This window comes from Peromyscus maniculatus, chromosome 1 (assembly GCF_049852395.1).
Source record: "Peromyscus maniculatus bairdii isolate BWxNUB_F1_BW_parent chromosome 1, HU_Pman_BW_mat_3.1, whole genome shotgun sequence".
NCBI classification, from domain to species: domain Eukaryota; kingdom Metazoa; phylum Chordata; class Mammalia; order Rodentia; family Cricetidae; genus Peromyscus; species Peromyscus maniculatus.
Window position 1 is genome coordinate 118,505,083 of NC_134852.1, and position 18,050 is coordinate 118,523,132.

The following is an 18,050-nucleotide window of genomic DNA, read 5'->3' on the forward strand; positions in this document are numbered from 1 at the left end:
TCATGGCATCCGAATTGGCCTCTTCAAGAGGTAGATGTCCAACTGTTAGGGATTGGCACCCTATCTCAGATAAAACAGAGTTTGAGATGGGTTGAATGCATAGGGCCAGAAGGACAGAGAGGAAGGCTGAAGCCATATGTAGCAAATGTAGCAGTAAATCTTTGGGGCCAAGATCTGTTACAACAGTGGAATGCCCAGATTAAAATTCCTACACTTTCAGAAAAGGAATACAGACCAATGCATGTTTCTAGGAATAATATCATAACATGCTATAAAAATCAGTCACCAACCATTCAGGCTGTTCACAAACAGAGCACAGCTGTTGTTGAACTCTCAGAAGTACCAACTGCCTTACCTTTAAAATGGCTAACTAATAAACCTGTCTGGGTTGGACAATGGCCTTTGACAAAAGAGAAGCTACAAGCTTTAGAACAGCTGGTTCAAGAGCAGTTAAATGCTCAACACATTGAAGAATCTACCAGCCCTTGGAATTCTCCTGTATTTGTTATTAAAAAAAATCTGGTAATTGGAGAATGCTGACAGATCTGAGAGCTATTAATAAAGTAATTCAGCCAATGGGCTCCCTACAGACTGGGATGCCCTTTCCCTCTATGCTACCAAAAGAATGGCCTATAATAGTTATTGACTTAAAAGACTGTTTCTTTACAATACCCTTACAGGAAAATGATAGAGAAAAATTTGCCTTCACAGTACCTAATTATAATAATTCTCAGCCAGTCAAGAGATATCAATGGAAGGTCCTCCCACAGGGAATGTTAAACAGCCCTACTTTGTGTCAATACTTTGTGCAGAAACCATTAGAGATAATTCGTGTAAAGTTTCCACAATCCATAATATATCACTATATGGATGATATCCTATTAGCTGATCCAAAGTTAGATACATTAGAAAGCATGTTTGAAGAAGTAAAAAAAGTTTTGCCTCGCTGAGGACCGCAAATTGCTCCTGAAAAAATACAAAGAGGAGATTCTATTAATTACTTAGGATATAAGATAGAGCTACAAAAAATTAGACCCCAAAAGGTATAACTAAGAAGAGATAGATTGAAGACTCTTAATGATTTTCAAAAGTTATTAGGAAGCATTTCCAACTTACTGGGTATCATGGGAATACCCAAAGATAGACTACAAAATTTGGCTAATACTCTAGAAGGGGACAAAGAATTAAATAGTCCAAGAGAATTATCAGCCAAAGCTGAGAAGGAATTGGCTCTAGTAGAAAAGACAATTCGAGAAGCACATATGGATCGTGTGGATCCAGAACTTAAATGCATTCTTGTCATATTCCCCTCCAGACATTCCCCAACAGGTATTTTGATGCAGAGGGAAGATATTATATTGGAATGGATATTCCTACCACGTAAACCAAATAAGAAATTAAAGACTTATATGGAAAAGATCTCTGATTTGATTCAAAAGGGTAAATTAAGACTTCGCCAGTTGACAGGAATGGACCCAGCAGAAATTGTAGTACCATTAACTAATGAGGAAATTTCATCACTATGGAAAGATAATGAATACTGGCGGAGAGCCTGGAGTAACTTTTTGGGAGAGATTAACAACCACTATCCCAAAAGCAAGAGAATAGAATTCATAAAGAAGACTGAATGGGTCCTTCCTCACATTGTACGACAAAAGCCAATTTCTGGAGTCCTCACATTCTATACTGATGCAAATAAATCAGGGAAAGCAGGATATAAATCAGGAGACTTAAGTAAAGTGGTGCAAAGTCCATATAGCTCTGTACAAAAGGCAGAACTCTATGCCATTCTTATGGTTCTGATGGACTTCACAGAACTCCTCAATATAGTAACTGACTCTCAATATGCAGAGAGAGTTGTTTTACATATTGAAACTGCTGAATTTATTCCTGATAATACAGAATTAACTTCATTATTCATACAATTGCAGGAAATCATCAGAAAAAGGGAACATCCTATATATATAATACATATCAGATCCCATACAGGTCTGCCAGGACCTTTAGCACAAGGTAATGATGAGATTGATCAGTTACTAATAGGTAATGTGCTAGAAGCTTCAGAATATGATAAGAAACACCATATGAATAGCAAAGGTTTGAAGAAGGATTTCTCCATCACTTGGCAACAGGCTAAGGCTATTGTGAAAAAATGTCCTACTTGTTCCATCTATAACCAAACTCCATTACCTGCAGGGAGTAATCCAAAAGGTATACAAAAAAATGAAATTTGGCAAATGGATGTGTTTCATTTTGCAGAATTTGGAAGATTAAAGTATGTACATCATACCATTGACACCTATTCAGGATTTCAATGGGCAACTCCTGGACAATATTTGATAACCATTCCTTTGTATATAGTCTTGTATTAGTTTATAACCTTCTTATTTAGACAAGAAAAGGGAGGAGATGTAGTGGGTAGCCATTCCAGCTTGGATCTGAAAGTTCCAACCCCCATTGAGACTCTGGCAACTGTCACGCCTACGAGGCAGGGTGAGGGGAGGCGCCTGGGGACCCGAGAGCTGGATGGGCCAGCGCTCTCTCTGTGCACGCTCGGTGCCAGGACACAGATTGGTGAAAGGTGGACTGTGCAGAGCTCCGGAGAACACCACTGGATTGCAATACTCCTTCCCCAGACCCTGCGACCTACCCATTACTTAATTTGTGAGTTACGCCATTAAATAAATATCCTTTTAACTACATGGAGTGGCCAAAATAATTTAACCAACACCCTGTACCACAGAATTATCAAAATGCTAAACATACAGAACAAAGAAAGAATATTAAAAGTGGCAAAGGATAAAAGCCAAGGAACATATAAAGGCAGACCTATGAAAATCATATCTGACTTGTCAATAGATTCCCTAAAATTGAAAAGGGCTCAGACTGATTTCTTCCAGTCCTAAGAGACCACAGATGCCAGCCCACACTACTATACTCAGCAAAACTTTCAATCACCATAGAAAAGGAAAACAAGATATTTCATTATGAAGTCAAATTTAAACTATCTATCCACAAGTCTTGCCATACAGAAGATACTAGAAGGAAAACTCCAACCCAAGGAAGTTAACTACACCAATGAAAACACAGGCAATATATAATCTCATACCAGCAAAACCCAAAGAACACACACACACACACACACACACACACACACTACCAATAACAATAACAAAAAAACAAGAATTAATAAACAAGGGTCATTAATATACTTTAATATCAATCATCTCAATTAGCCAATAAAAAGACACAAGCTAACAGAATGGATATGAAAGCAGGATCTATCTGTATGTTGCATACACAAACACATCTCAATATCAAAGATATGTATTGCTTTAGAGTAAAGGGTTGGAAAAGGTTTTCTAATCAAACAGACCTATGAAGCAAGCTGTTGTAGCTATCCTAATATCTAATAAAGTAGAATTCAAATAAAAATTAACCAAAAGAGATGGGTAAGTCTTCTTCATACTCATCAAAGGAAAAATAAAAGGACATTCATATTAGTATTTAGTAAGAAACATTACTGAAACTTAAACGCAAAGCCACTCACATTTGTATTTAGTAAGAAACATTACTAAAGCTTCAATCACATATCAGACCCCAAACTTTAATAGTGGGATACTTTAACACCCCGCTCTCACCAATGGACAGGTCATTCAGACAGAAATTAAACAGGGAAGTAACAAATGTTATGACTCAAATGGACCTAGCACGTGTCTATAGAACATTTCACCCAAACACCAAAGAATATACCTTCCACTCAGGACCTCATGGAATCCTTTCCAAAATTAACTACATACTAGGCCACAAAATAAGTTTCAACAGATACAAGAGAATTAAAATAACCTCCTACATCCTGTTAGACCACCACAGATTAAAGCTAGATTTCAACAACAATAGAAACAACAGAAAGCCTAAAACTCATGGAAATGAAACAATTCAACTGAATTACCATTGGGTTGGGGAAGAAATAAAGACTTTCTAGAATTCAATGAAAATGAGTTCACAACACACCCATACTTATGGGACACAGGGAAAGTGAGCATTTAATAGAGGGATGTGGAAAAGAATGGGATGATGAGATGAAGCCATATATACACAGCCAAGAAGAATGGACAGCTGAATTAAAAAACCATCAACAATTTCCAGAATTTAAAATCCTGAATCATGACATGACACTAGTGGAATTCAGGTGTTTCTGGTACATGGGCTACTCTCACCCAATGGGAGGTCGAACAATAGACCTCGTGTACATCTCACTTCACAAATGAGTCTGTCAGATACGCTAAGCCTATAGGCTGAAGATGATGCCCCAACACTGTGGAGAAACCTCGGGTGACTGTCCAGGCAGCTGTCTGTTTCTGTCAACTCACAATTTTTTTGGGAAGTTGCTTGCATGTACTTCCTATTTTTATTTTTTATTAGGTAATATTATTTTCCTTCTTGGATCTCTGAGGGAGTTGAAGATTAGTCAGTTATAGTTGAAGATTAATTAGGATAGAAAGTGAATTAGATACAATTTGGACTTACCAAAATAGGATAGATAATGTAATTATTTCCTCTGAATTTGTCAAATACAAATGGACTAGATATTGTTTAGGTATTTATTACTTGTATATATTGTATATAGTTATTGTACTTGTGTATATAGTTTTTCTTGTTAGTTATAACCTATGGACACCTGACTTTTGACAAAGAAGCCAATATTATACAATGGAAAAAGAATGCATCTTCAACAAATGGTGCTGGCATAACTGGATGTTGGTATGTAGAAGAATGCAAATAATCTATATCCATCATCCTGCACAAAACTCAAATTCAAGTGGATGAAAGATCTCAACATAAATCCAAGTACACTGAGCCTGATAGAAGAGAAAGTAGGAAATAGCCTTGGACACATTGGTACAGGAGACAACTTCCTGAATAGAATATTAATAGCACAGATACTAAGATTGACAATTAATAAATGGGACCTCCTGAAACTGAAAAGCTTCTGTAAGGTCAAGGACAGTATCAGTACTACAAAATGACAGCCTACAGAATGGGAAAAGATCTTCACTAATCCTACATCTGACAGAGTGTTAAAGTCCAAATATATAAAGAACTCAAGAAACTACATATAAAAAACCCAAATAAGCCAATTAAAAATGGGTTACAGATCTAAGTAGAGAATTCTCAACAGAAGAAACTCAAATAGCAGAGATACACTTAAAGAAATGTTCAACATCTTTAACCATCAGGGAAATGCAAACCAAAATGACTCTGAGCATTCATCTTACACTTGGCAGAATGGTTAAGATCAAAAACACAAGTGACAGCTCCTGCTGGAGAGGATGTCTAACAAGGGGAACACTCTTCCACTGCTGGTGAGAGTGCAACATTGTACAGTCACTTTGGAAATCAATATGTTGGTGTCTCAGAAAATTGGGAATCAATCTAACTCAAGACCCAGCCATAGAATTCTTGGGCATATATCCAAAATATGCTCCATCATGCAAAAGGTCACTTGTTCATCCATTTTGACCCTTTCTGAACAGAAACTGAGGAGGAGTAGATTTAGGGAGAGAGGTGAGGTAAGGAGATGGATTGGGAGGAAAAGAGGGAGGAGAATTGTGGTCCAGGTGTAAAACAAACTCTCTCTCTCTCTCTCTCTCTCTCTATATATATATATATATATATATATATATATATATATATATATATATATATATATATATATGTGTGTGTGTGTGTGTGTGTAAGTATATATATATATATATATATATATATAAAAGATTTTGGGTGACACTCCTCAAAGGATTACAAATGATTATATGGTTTAAAATCTAAAGGCTACATTCAAAGAACACAGAATTTATGAGAGAGATTTGTGTTCAGAAATGCCGATTCTGGTGTCTAATGAAAGGATAAAGCAAAGGGAAAATTTTTAAGTATTGCCATTTTAGTAAAGCTATTTTTTTTGCAATGAGGACATTCTTGATAACCTATAAAGTTTATGTCTAAAATACCATAAATATAACTGTATAGTTGCATACTGTACTGTCCATTCACCTGGAATATCAGGGCTCATGACACTGTTTAAAATGTCAGATATTTATGGCTACCAGTGAATGGTAGCCATAAGTTTTTCATAGCCTCTTTAACACCCTTGTTTCTGATGCTATAGAGGAGGGAATTTAACATAGGGATCATCATTGTTTAGAACACAGACACCATCTCTTTCTGATCTGTGTAGTAAGTGGACTTGGGTTTCACATATGCCAGGCCCTGTCCGACCTGAATAGGGGAGTGAGGATTGAGAAAAAACAGATACGAAAAATAGAGACATGAAAGAAAAGACAGGGACACAGAATAGCTTCAGGAGGGCTCTCAGTCAGTACTGCAGAAGCCCTGAGGCAAAAGGACCTCCCCCACTCAAGGACACCATGGTTCAAGGTACAGATAAGCATAAACATCTCCTTAATTCTCAAAACATCTAGTAATCATGCCTTACAGAAAAGCATCCTATTATATAGCCTTGGGAAGCAAGACATCTAGTAACCATGCCTTTGACCGATCATCTTGTTATTCAGGCCGAAAGAGCAAAGGCAAGCTTGAACTCTCTGACCTTGAATCAAGAGGAAAACAAGCCACAAGCTGGAGTCATTGTGGGCTCCCACAATTACCCCCTTTTTATTTATTTTTTAAAAGGTCCTCTGGACTCCTCAGATGACTATGCCTCTGACCCATTCCAGAGCAAAGGGCTGCCTTTGTTCCATAGGACCAATTCTCCAGAAGACTTTCTGTTAAAGGGAATTTCCTACACCTGTTTTTTGACCCAAGACCTACCACAGTAGATGCATTGTGCTAGGCTTTGGGTCTCTGGGATAGACTTGTGAAATGGACACTTGCCATTCAAAGCCTGATCCCCAAACGCCCCTGCAATGTCTTTTACAAAATCTATTCAAATTGGGGTCATATGATACCATCTGTCCTAATAGCTTGATTTCTCTGAGTACTAAGGCCTGGCCACAGTACACGCTCGATAACCAGTCAAGGTGGCCTCCTGAGAAAACCTTATAATTTTCCATACTGTGCTATCTTAAAATTTTTTGTTGGTGGTTTTTCAGTTCTGCATTCCCACCTTCCCTACAGAGGCCAATGTCCCACAGCACTGGTCTTATTGGCTAGGGTCATGGTGCCTCCAGATTTCTGCCCATATGGGAACTCGGATCCTGACAATTCCACTCTGACCATGCTGCCAGAGACACTGGCCCCTCCCCCACTTCCCCCAAACTCTAACTACCCAACCCCCTCCTATGGGGCCACAAATCAAAGACAAAATCCATCCTACTTTCTGTCCTCCCCTCCCCCCACTGCTACCCTCTATCTCCCAATGCCTCAACCTACATCCGGGTTCCCTTTTAGATACTGGCCTAATGCCCCTGAATTTTTCCAGTTTCTTCTCATACTAAGTTTTGCCAGACTCCTGCCCTCCTCTGCCCTCTCTGAGAGGAAGCTGGAGCTGATGTAATTGTTCAAGTCTCCAGAGAAGAGACCTCCTGGTTTGTTGACTCCTCCAAGGTATGGAAATGGTCTCAAACAAAGTTGTTAATTTTGATAAGTCCCGAGAGAGAGATTACACACCTAGCCGGTGAAAACCTGGCTATTTATCTAAACTGGTTACAAGAGACGATGGTTCAATATACTCGCCTTGACCCAGCCTCCCCAGCGGGAGCCATGGTCCTTGCCACCAGTTTCATATCTCAGTCAGTGCCAGATATTAGAAAAGAATTTAAGAAGGCTGAGGAGGATGCCCAAACTCCCCTACAGGAATTGATGAAAATGGCTTTTAAAGTTTTTGATGACAGCTGAGTCATCCCGATAGACAAGGCTACAACAAAATATGCTCCAAGCCCAAGCCTTAGCAGCTGCCCTGAGGCCACCAGGGCCCCCACAAGAGGGACAAGGGAAGTTGACCATGAGACTCCATCCCACCGGGGCTCAGCCCAAGTCAACTCTGCTAAAAACCGGCTTCAAATGCAGCAAGCAGGGCCACTGGTCATGATATTGCCCTGACCCCAAGCTGCCCAGGAGGACATGCCCTGTCTGGTAATGCCTGGGCACTGGAGATTGGAATGACCCATGTGGGCTCCTCCTCTATGCCATGCCACAGATGTCCAGGCTCACCAACACTGGCATCTGAGACTCTTCCTGTCTTTGAACTCCTAAGCCTGGTGGAGGACTGATACAGTCTAGACTTGGTGACTCCCATTGCCCTGTTTGAGCCTAGGGTGTTGCTGCAGGTAGCGAGTAAGTCTACTGACTTTCTTTTGGACATGGGAGCTACCTATTCTGTTTTGACATCTCACTCAGTCCTATAGTTCCCTCCCCAATTTCTGTCATGGGGGTGGACAGGACCCCTTTCTTCCCACTTAACATCCTGACACTTCCCTGCATTCTTGCAGGGAGATTTTTCTCACACCTTTTTCTAGTCATATCTGCTTGCCCTGTACCTCTGCTTGGTCATGATATTCTCAGCTGCTTTGGGGCCACACTCACTTTGGCCACCACATTCTCCTGAGTATTTCACAGGCCCATTCACAGGGGACCCTCCAGATATGACAGCCTCTGCACCAGCTTTGAGGACACCAACCTGACAAGGATTGGCAATGTCATGGAGCCAGTATCAGACATCTCCTGAAAGCTCCACATTCCCTATCACCCACAATCCTTGGGAAATGTTGAAAAGGCCAATGGACTCATCAAACAACTCACCAAGATCTCCAATGAATTCAGGTTATCTTGGACCTCTCTTCTCCCCATTATCCTTACCTGCCTCTGGGCCACCCCATACTCCACTACAGGCCTGAGTTCCTTAATGAAAGGCCCTTCATCCTCAATCACCACCTCCTAACCCAAACTCCCCCACTGGCTGGGTACCTACCTCCCCTACTTCTCTCTTTTGAGATCCCTTCTCCATTCACATGTTAACATCTATCTCCCTGCCCCCACACCAATGGACCCAACTGCCCCTGAGCCTGCCCCACTCTCCCCAGGGGACAGAGTACTCCTCAAACAGCTAGCTCCTAAGTCTCTTGATCCGTGATGGACAGGACCTTATACTATGATCCTCACCACCACCTTGGCTGCCAAGCTCCAGGGACACCCATGCTGGGTATCTCTCTAAGTTCAAGTGGGCACCTATTCATGATACATGGTCTGCCCAGCAGCTGGGACCCTCCACCCTCCAGTTTTTCAAGATTTCCCAATTAAGGGCCTGTCTGCTCTTTTGCCCTATGTATTCATCTTTACAGTACAACTAGGGCAGATGTTAATAATCTATTTTTTTTTCTAGAAACTCGCGTTCTCTGCTTCCTCAAGAAACAGATGCCTGAGGACTCCAGGATGACAACCAGATGCTCCTCCACTCACACCTCTTGCTTAATGTGAAACCACCAACTCACAACTCCCCGCTTCCTCATGTCATCCTATGCCTGCAGGAAGTAACCAGACTTGAACAGGCACCCCTATACCCAAAGAGTCTGGAATGTTTGGGTGGGAGCTTCACTTCAGCCCCTGGCACCCTAGCGTCCATATACCCAAAGAGTCTGAAATGTTCTGGTAGAAGATCCACCTCAACTCCCCTCCCCCATCTCTTTCCCCAAACCCACCCCTTCAAAGCCCACTAAACACAGCTCCTGCCCCAGAGAGACTTAAGAGCACTTCCACAGGGTATTTAAGCTGCATCCCAGAAAACAGACTCATGTTTTTCCAATTGACTTTATCATGGAGTATCTTGTCTTCCCCATCTATGCTGATTGAACATTTTGCTGGGTTCAGTAGTCTAGGCTGGCATCTATAGTCTTTTAGAGTCTGCAGCACATCTGTCCAGGCCCTTCTGGCTTTTAGAGTCTACATTGAAAAGTCAAGTGTAATTCTAATAGGTCTGCTTTTATATGTTACTTGACCTTTTTCTCTTGTAGTTATCAATATTGTTTCTTTGTTCTGTGTGTTTAATGTTTTGATTATTATGTGGTGAGGGGTCTTTCTTTTCTGGTCAATCTATTTGGTGTTCTGTAAGCTTTGGGTACCTTCATAGACATGTCTATTTTTGAAGTTAGGAAAATTTTCTTCTCTGGTTTCATTAAAAATATTTTTTGTCTTTGAGCTGAGATGATTCTTCTTCTTCTTCTTCTTCTTCTTCTTCTTCTTCTTCTTCTTCTTCTTCTTCTTCTTCTTCTTTTTCTATCCCTATTATTCTTAGGTTTGGTCTTTTCACACTGTCCCAGATTTCCCAAATGTTTAGTGTCAGGAATTTTTGACCAGTATATCTACTTCTTCAATTGTGTCTTCAATCCCTAAGCTTCCTTCTCTTATAGTCTGTTGGTGAAGCTTGTCTCTGTAGTTCCTTTTTACTTACCTAGATTTTTCATTTCCAGAATTTCCTTGGTTTGTATTTTCTTTATTTCTGCTCTTCCCAGTTTTGGGTCTTGAACAGTTTTATTCATTTTCTTCAACTGTTTGTTCTATCTTGGCTTTCTTTAAGAGATTTATAAATTTCCTCCAACTTTTGTTTGATTTTCCTTGCTTTCTTTAAGAGAATTATTCACCTCCTTTTTAAGGACCTCTATCATCTTCATAAAGTTAGTTTTAAGATCTTTCTCTTGTGCTTCAGCTGTGTTGGAATGTTCAGGGCTTGCTGTCATGGGATGTCTGGGCTCTGGTGGTGATATATTGCTCTGACTGTTGTTGACAATGTGCTATGAGCCACAGGAATGTAGTAAGAATTCAGCTGATTATGATAAAGCTTTTCCTAGAAAAATCAAGGCATTCTTCTAGAGGAACCCAAATCTCAAGGAGTATTTGGTATCATTCAGCTTTCAATATATCAGCTGTCTCCTGCTATAAATTTCACATGTGCTCATAACTTTCCCAAGAACTTTTAACAGTATATTTTACCTGAAATTCTTCTCAAGCATCCTAGGCCAAAACAGAAAACAGTCTCCTGAATTAAGGTAAACACCTTTCTGGAGATAATGCCTAGGAAACAGGCAAAGCTAGGTGCATAACTTTGTTTCTTGTGCAGATGAAACTCAGACCCTCCTTTCTCTTATAGCCAAGTAGCTTTCCAGAGCATTTGACTCAAAACAAAGGGCTTTTTGCATATGAGGTGCAGTGTAGCTATGAGGCAGGTTTTCTAGCTCCAGAGTTACCCCACCCTGCCAGTATATGGTAACATAGGAATAGAGAAGCAGTTATATTTTAGTGATGTATAGACTCTTTTACCTAACTACATGTAAGATTGTAGTTTAATCAAATTTATGATAGAATCATAACATTCCACCTAACCACTTATAAGAATATATTTTGAGCATATAAATTCCCTTTCTGACTTATTCCAGGTCTTATCTGACCCCACATCCTCTATTTACTCCTCTTTTAGGTTGCAAATGAAGCTAGCTATCATTACTCTTATAGGGACCTTAGAATCTTGGCATGATATTGTAGGAGTCAGTCGGCTGGTAGTACAGAGACTGGACTCTGGAAGAGGAAGGAGAAGGAACAAAGATGAAGAAGAATAACAAGGATGAAGATGAAGACAGAGACAGAAAGGAGTTAGAGTTATAAGAGGACAGGAGGAGAAGGGACAGAGAAGAGCTGAGTATGAGAACAGAGCTGAAGCCATTTAGAGGGAGAACTGACTCAGAAAAATAAAGCAAATAAACTAAAGAGTTTTGTGTACATAGATTCATTTAATAGCATCAAAGATTAGATTATCAGCTGGTTGTAGATTCTTCCCAGACCTTGGGAGAGGGCTTTCAAGGGTCTGGACTCCTATAGTCCTCATTAACTATGTTCTTATGCTGGTGTCTAGGAGTCTGAGTTTGGGGTGGTTATAGGTCTAAATGTGGATTTCTGAGTTTGTCTTTGTTGAATGGGTGTTTTGTTCCTTTGCTTTTGTTTTCTTTCAGGTCATGCATCCTGTGTGGCCTGTGGTTGAGCATAGGGTGTAGCTAGAGTTTTCCTGCCTTGCCCACAGTCAGGACAAATCTTTGTCACCTGCCAGTCCCACAGCCGCTCAGACCCAACCAAGTAAACACAGAGACTTATATTGCTTACAAACTGTATGGCCATGGCAGGCTTCTTGCTAACTGTTCTTATAGCTTAAATTAATCCATTTCCACAAATCTATACCCTGCCATGCAGCTCATGGCTTACCGGCATCTTTTCATGCTGCTTGTCAGGGTGGTGGCTGGCAGGCAGTGAGTCCTTCTGCCTTCCTGTTCTTTTATTACTCCTCTCGTTAGTCCCGCCTATACTTCCTGCCTAGCCATGGGCCAATCAGTGTTTTATTTATTGACCAATCAGAGCAACTTGACATACAGACCATCCCACAGCACAACCAAGTGCAGACCATCTCAGACACCTGCACTCAGGCCCATGGTCCTAATCATCCTCTATTCGGACCTACTGGATGAAGCCATGAGGAACCCGAGAACAGGCTCCCACAGGACATACAGAACATCCCACAGCAATAGGGTCTTCACCTGAGTTGCAGGGTGGCCTTCTGGCTGTCAGTGTTGCCTCTTTGTTGAGCAGGGGTCTTCACCTGAATTCAGGGCTAGGACACAGTGATGAAGAGAGCACTGGGCATTGGGGATAGTGTTTGGGAGGAGGTACTGAGTGAGTGGAGGAGGTTTGTGAGGTCATATACACATTGCCAGAACTCCAGCCCTCAACTTGGGTGGCAACTCTGGATGAAAGGCCATCCAAACCAACTCAAGCAGAGACCCTCTACTCAAGTGAAGGTCACTCCAGCCAAAAAACCAGAGAGGACAGAAAACACCCATCCAACGAAGACAAACCCAGAAATGGGCACCTACAGCTATAATCACTCCAGTCTCTTTTTGGTCTGTGGCAGTACAGTAGTATCCCAAAGGTTAGGGTAGCCCAGAACAAGTGTATAATACTCCCTAAATGCTCTGAGTTGTTTCCCATCACTCATTTGCTTAAAAATGGCCTTAGATGCATTTGAAAAATATGAGTATTACGAATCAGAGAATAGTTTTCTGATATGATTATAAAGCTTTTCCTCAACTTTATAATCTTGCCTTCATCTAAAAAACACTGGGTCTCCAAAACTGATTCAGGAATAGGAATGGGATGAGGAGGTATGAATACATTGCACATGTTTCAGATCAGGCCTGTGATCTCTGACTTCACAGTTCACAGATATCACAGTTATCAAGCACAGCCTCGCTGGTTGCCCATCTGTGTTCTTAAGGAACAACTAGAGATTCCTCTGAGTCACACATTTTTTAAATGCTGTGACAATTAATCATTGTCAACTGATTGGATTTGAAACTACCTAGGAGATACACCTCTGGACATGTCTGTGAAGACTTTTCCAGAGAGGTTTAAGTGAGAAGGGAAGACCACCCTGAGTATGGGTAGTGCCATCCCATGGAATGAGGTCCTGGATTTAATTAAAAAACACAAGAAGGGCCGGGCGGTGGTGGCGCACGCCTTTAATCCCAGCACTCGGGAGGCAGAGGCAGGCGGATCTCTGTGAGTTCGAGGCCAGCCTGGGCTACCAAGTGAGCTCCAGGAAAGGCGCAAAGCTACACAGAGAAACCCTGTCTCAAAAAACCAAAAAAAAAAAAAAAAAAAAAAAAACACAAGAAGGAACAAATAAGCTGAGTCCTGTTTATCTCCCTCTGCTTCCTGACTGCAGCCACCTCATGCCCTGCCACCATGATGAGCTTTATCTCTTCTTAAACCATTATACAAAGTAAACCTTTCCCTCCCTAAGTAAATTTTGTTGAGAATTTGGTCACAGAAATGAGAAAAGTAATCAATACATATTCCATGTTATGATAGCCAATCTCAGTGTGGTATATTTAAGCACACATACAATCTTTGACCCACTCTAGGGTTTTAGTATCATTCAAATTAGATCCAATTTTAGAATAGTGTGTCTTGTTCATATCCCTAGGCTACATATTATAGCTACTTCAGTACTTCTTAAAATATTTATGTTCCTTCACCAATCAAGCTCTGAATGGCATAGACTAGAAGATTCTGTGCGCCCTCCTTAGAATGCATACTTGGGCATATACATGGAATATAAACAATGAGCCTAGAAAGATTTGTTGTAGAGCACCTGAACTGAGCCCTCTCCCCAATTCCCATACCTAGCCTAGGTCACACATCCTCTGGTCAGGCACAGTTGGATGAATCTCCTTGAGCCTGATATATCCCCAATGTTCTGGCTAGTTTTATGTCAACTTGACATACAGGCTAGAGTTATCTGAAAGGAGGGTACTTCGTTTGAGAAAAAGCCTCAATAAGAACCAGGTGTGAGTCATTTTCTTAATTAGTTATTGGTGTGGGATGGCTCAGTCTATTGTGGATGGGGCCATTCCTGAGCTGGTGGTCCTAGGTTCTGTAAGAAAGCAGGTTGAGCAAACCAGGAGAAGCAAACCAGTAAGCAGCTCTCCTCCATGGCCTCTACATCAACTCCTAGCTCCAAATTTCTGCCCTGCTTGAGTTCCTCTCATAACTTTCTTTGATGATGAACTGTGAAGTGAAAGCATGAGCTGAACAAACCTTTTCTCCCCAAGTTGCTTTAGTCATGTGTTTATCACAACAACAGTAACCCTAAGATACCCAATCTCTGATCTTAGTCTCAGTCACACATTTTGTGCACTATACCAGCCAGTGAATCCAGATGATTCTAATTTGCCTCTTCTATATCTAACCTCCAGGCCTAGGCCAGGTCTCATATCCTTTGATCTTGTCTAGTCCAGTGAGTTCCCTGGACCCTAGTCTGCCTACACCTGCCTCAATACCCAGACATAGCTGGCCTACCCTCTTGAGCTCCTGGTGCCTTGACTGCCCAGGCTATCCCCAACACTCAGGGGTAGCCTAGGTTGGAAAACTTGTACACTGGCCTAGCCTATTGAGTGCCCAAGACCCTAGCCACCCATGTCATCCTCACACCTCCAGATATAGCTCAGTTAGTACAGCTTGTACATCAGCACACCAGCCCAGGATATCCAGCTATGTCTGGGAAGTGTGTGTGTGTGAGGATATGCATGTATGCACATGCAGGTAGTCTGAGACATAGGGAACTCACCAGACTGGGCTGGTACACATGATATGTGACTGAAGATGAGACTTACCAGTCTGGTCCTACTTCACTATTCTGAGACATCAGTCTAGCGAGGACATAAACATAAAGAAGCCTATGACACAGAAGACAAACTATTTAGGTAACAGAACAACATCAGTGTTGAAGGTCTTAATGGTGACTTTTGTGTTATTCATGAAAATATATGTAATTTGCTTTGGGGCATTAAAAAACATAAAAATGGCTACTGACTGACCCACACACTTTATTATTTATTATCCCCTAAGCCCACCAAGGAACATTCTCCAATTTTAGTTCCTTTTTGTGCACATCTTTGTGGAAGCTTCCCATCTCCAATGCCAGCTGCTTTCTAGGTCTAACACAGTTGACTTTTTCAATCACGGGAGGTCATAGGTTCTCTTGACATGGCTAGAAATAAAATTTATAATTATTTTCTGTAGATGGAGTTTCCCTATTCTACCAGCCTGCTCCCAAATTACCACACAGAGACTTAATATTAATTACAAATGTTCAGCCCATAGCTCAGGCTTATTACTACTAACTAGCTCTTATAACTTAATTTAACCCATTTCTTTTAATCTATATGTTGCCACATGGTTCATACTTGTTACCTCATTTTATATGTCCTGCTCCTCTGTGTCTGGCTGCAACTCCTCTTACTCAGCCTCCTTCTTCCTTGCCTCCTCTGTGTCTGGCTGACACACCTATACTTCCTGTCTAGCTACCAGCCAGTCAGCATTTTATTAAACCAATCTGAGTGATAAATATTCATAGTGTACAAAAGGATTATTCCACAGCATTTCCCTCTTTTGTCTAATTAAAAAGGAAGTTTTTAACTTTAACAAAGGAAAATTATATATAACAAAACAGTTATTAGGTAAGAATTATAGTTACAATATCCAGTCCATTTGTATTTGGCCAAATTAGAGAAAATATTCTATTATATATCTTTTTAAGTCTAAAGTTTCATGTCTAATTTACCTTTTTATCATAACTAAAGAAAATTTTAAGTCTAATTATTTCATTTTTAACTCCAACAAAGACCCCAGAAAGGTAAAATGTCATCTAACACCAGGGACATCTTGCTGCCTGGACCCTAGGTTCTTTTATAACATTAGGGCATCCAATTTTGGCCTACAGGCCTGGTATATCTGACAGACATTTCTGAGAAGCAAAGTTTGGTAGTCACTTTCTTTTGCAATCTGCTCATCCAGTTTGGAAAATATACTGTCACCAATTGAGGCAAGAGCAGTTGAATTGCCCAAATGGCTAGCTTTTCCATAAAAAAGCAAAATCCATAAGGACATTTTTCGATGCCCATCATCTTCTTTTGACATAAATGGGTGCTGTCAGGAGCACACATGTATCAATGTCATGAAAAGCCCTAGGTTATTAAACATATTAAATGCTCTATTCTGTAGGTTTGAAGATCATCTATCTATCTATCTATCTATCTATCTATCTATCTATCTATCTAAATATATCTGTGTATGACCTTAAAAACATGCCTAACATGACTATAAGTTTGACTATTATAGGTGACTATTAATCTGTATTTATTAATTATACAATACATATTAATGAGCTGCATAAACACAATATACCAACAAAGAGTAGAAACATACATATAATATATATATATATATATATATATATAGCAAAAATAACCTCAAATTTGTATCAATATATAAAAGTCCATACCCATGTAAAATATGTAAGACTAGTAGTTGCTTTTTTGGTTTAAAAGTAGATTCAATAATCTACCCTTTTATCTTTTATTTCTACATGCCCCCTTTTTCTTTTCAGAATGAGATAACTAAATCTAATCTCCTTTGTTCAGCTTTTTTCCTCACCATTACCGATAACAACTTGTAACCAACCCTCTTAAATGATGACAAATATCCATAACTCACTGAATGACCAAAACCCACCCATACCCCATCTCTTGGGAATGTGGGCATCATTCTCTAGACTACTTCCTGTTGTTTGTGGTCACTGGTATCTTTGGGGGGAACCTTCAGAAAATCAGGATAATTGTTAAGTCTTGGCTGGAGTATTTTGTGAGGCTGGACCATCTCAGCCAGCAGCCTTGAAGCTGTTTAAGATGCAGAACACACAAACTGTAATGGTGTCATTCTGAGATGTTGGATCACCTGGGCCATCCATTTTTATTGGTGTCTTGTCCCTCTGTTCTAAAATTATATAAATTCTTAAAGGTAACATACATTACAAGTAGGGAATACGTGGTGTGTACAAGTCAGTTAAAGCTGATTGTTTTATGTTTGAGCCAGTAAAATATACATGATTTCTAGTTTTTCTAGGTTTATTTCTTTATATCTATAGCCAGGATTTCAGAGAGTTTTCCCCAATCAAGCCTGATCCATAACAACCTGGAAGGAATCCACAGTCTCTTATCTCCTATGGAAATAAAAGCATAACCTCTTCCCCAAAGTAACCTATCTTTTGACTTCCATTTTGAAGTCAACACATTTTTTAAATATATAGGTTGGCTTAATCCAGCAGTTTTCAAAATCCAATGTGTCTTAGCAGCTTTCATTTCCTTATTAGCAATCAGAAAATCTAAAGACAACACAGTAACATACAGAATCCAGACTCTATGTATTTCCCATCATATATATGTATCAACACTAGCACATGGCAGTTGGCTTCATTCTGCCGGCAGTAGCCAGGGGATGCCTTTCTGTATCATGGCCCATGTGAGAGACTGTGGGAATCTGCTATGAAGCTTAGCTCATGGTGTGCTGGCAGGGCTCATGCTGGCAGCTCAAGCCTACAGATAGTGGCTGGGAGATGTATCTCTGTACTGTGGCCAGGAGGAGAGAAATGAGACTAGGAACCATGCTTGGCTCTGTGTTTGTGTGAATCCTTTTCTAAGCTTTGTCAGGTCTTAGTG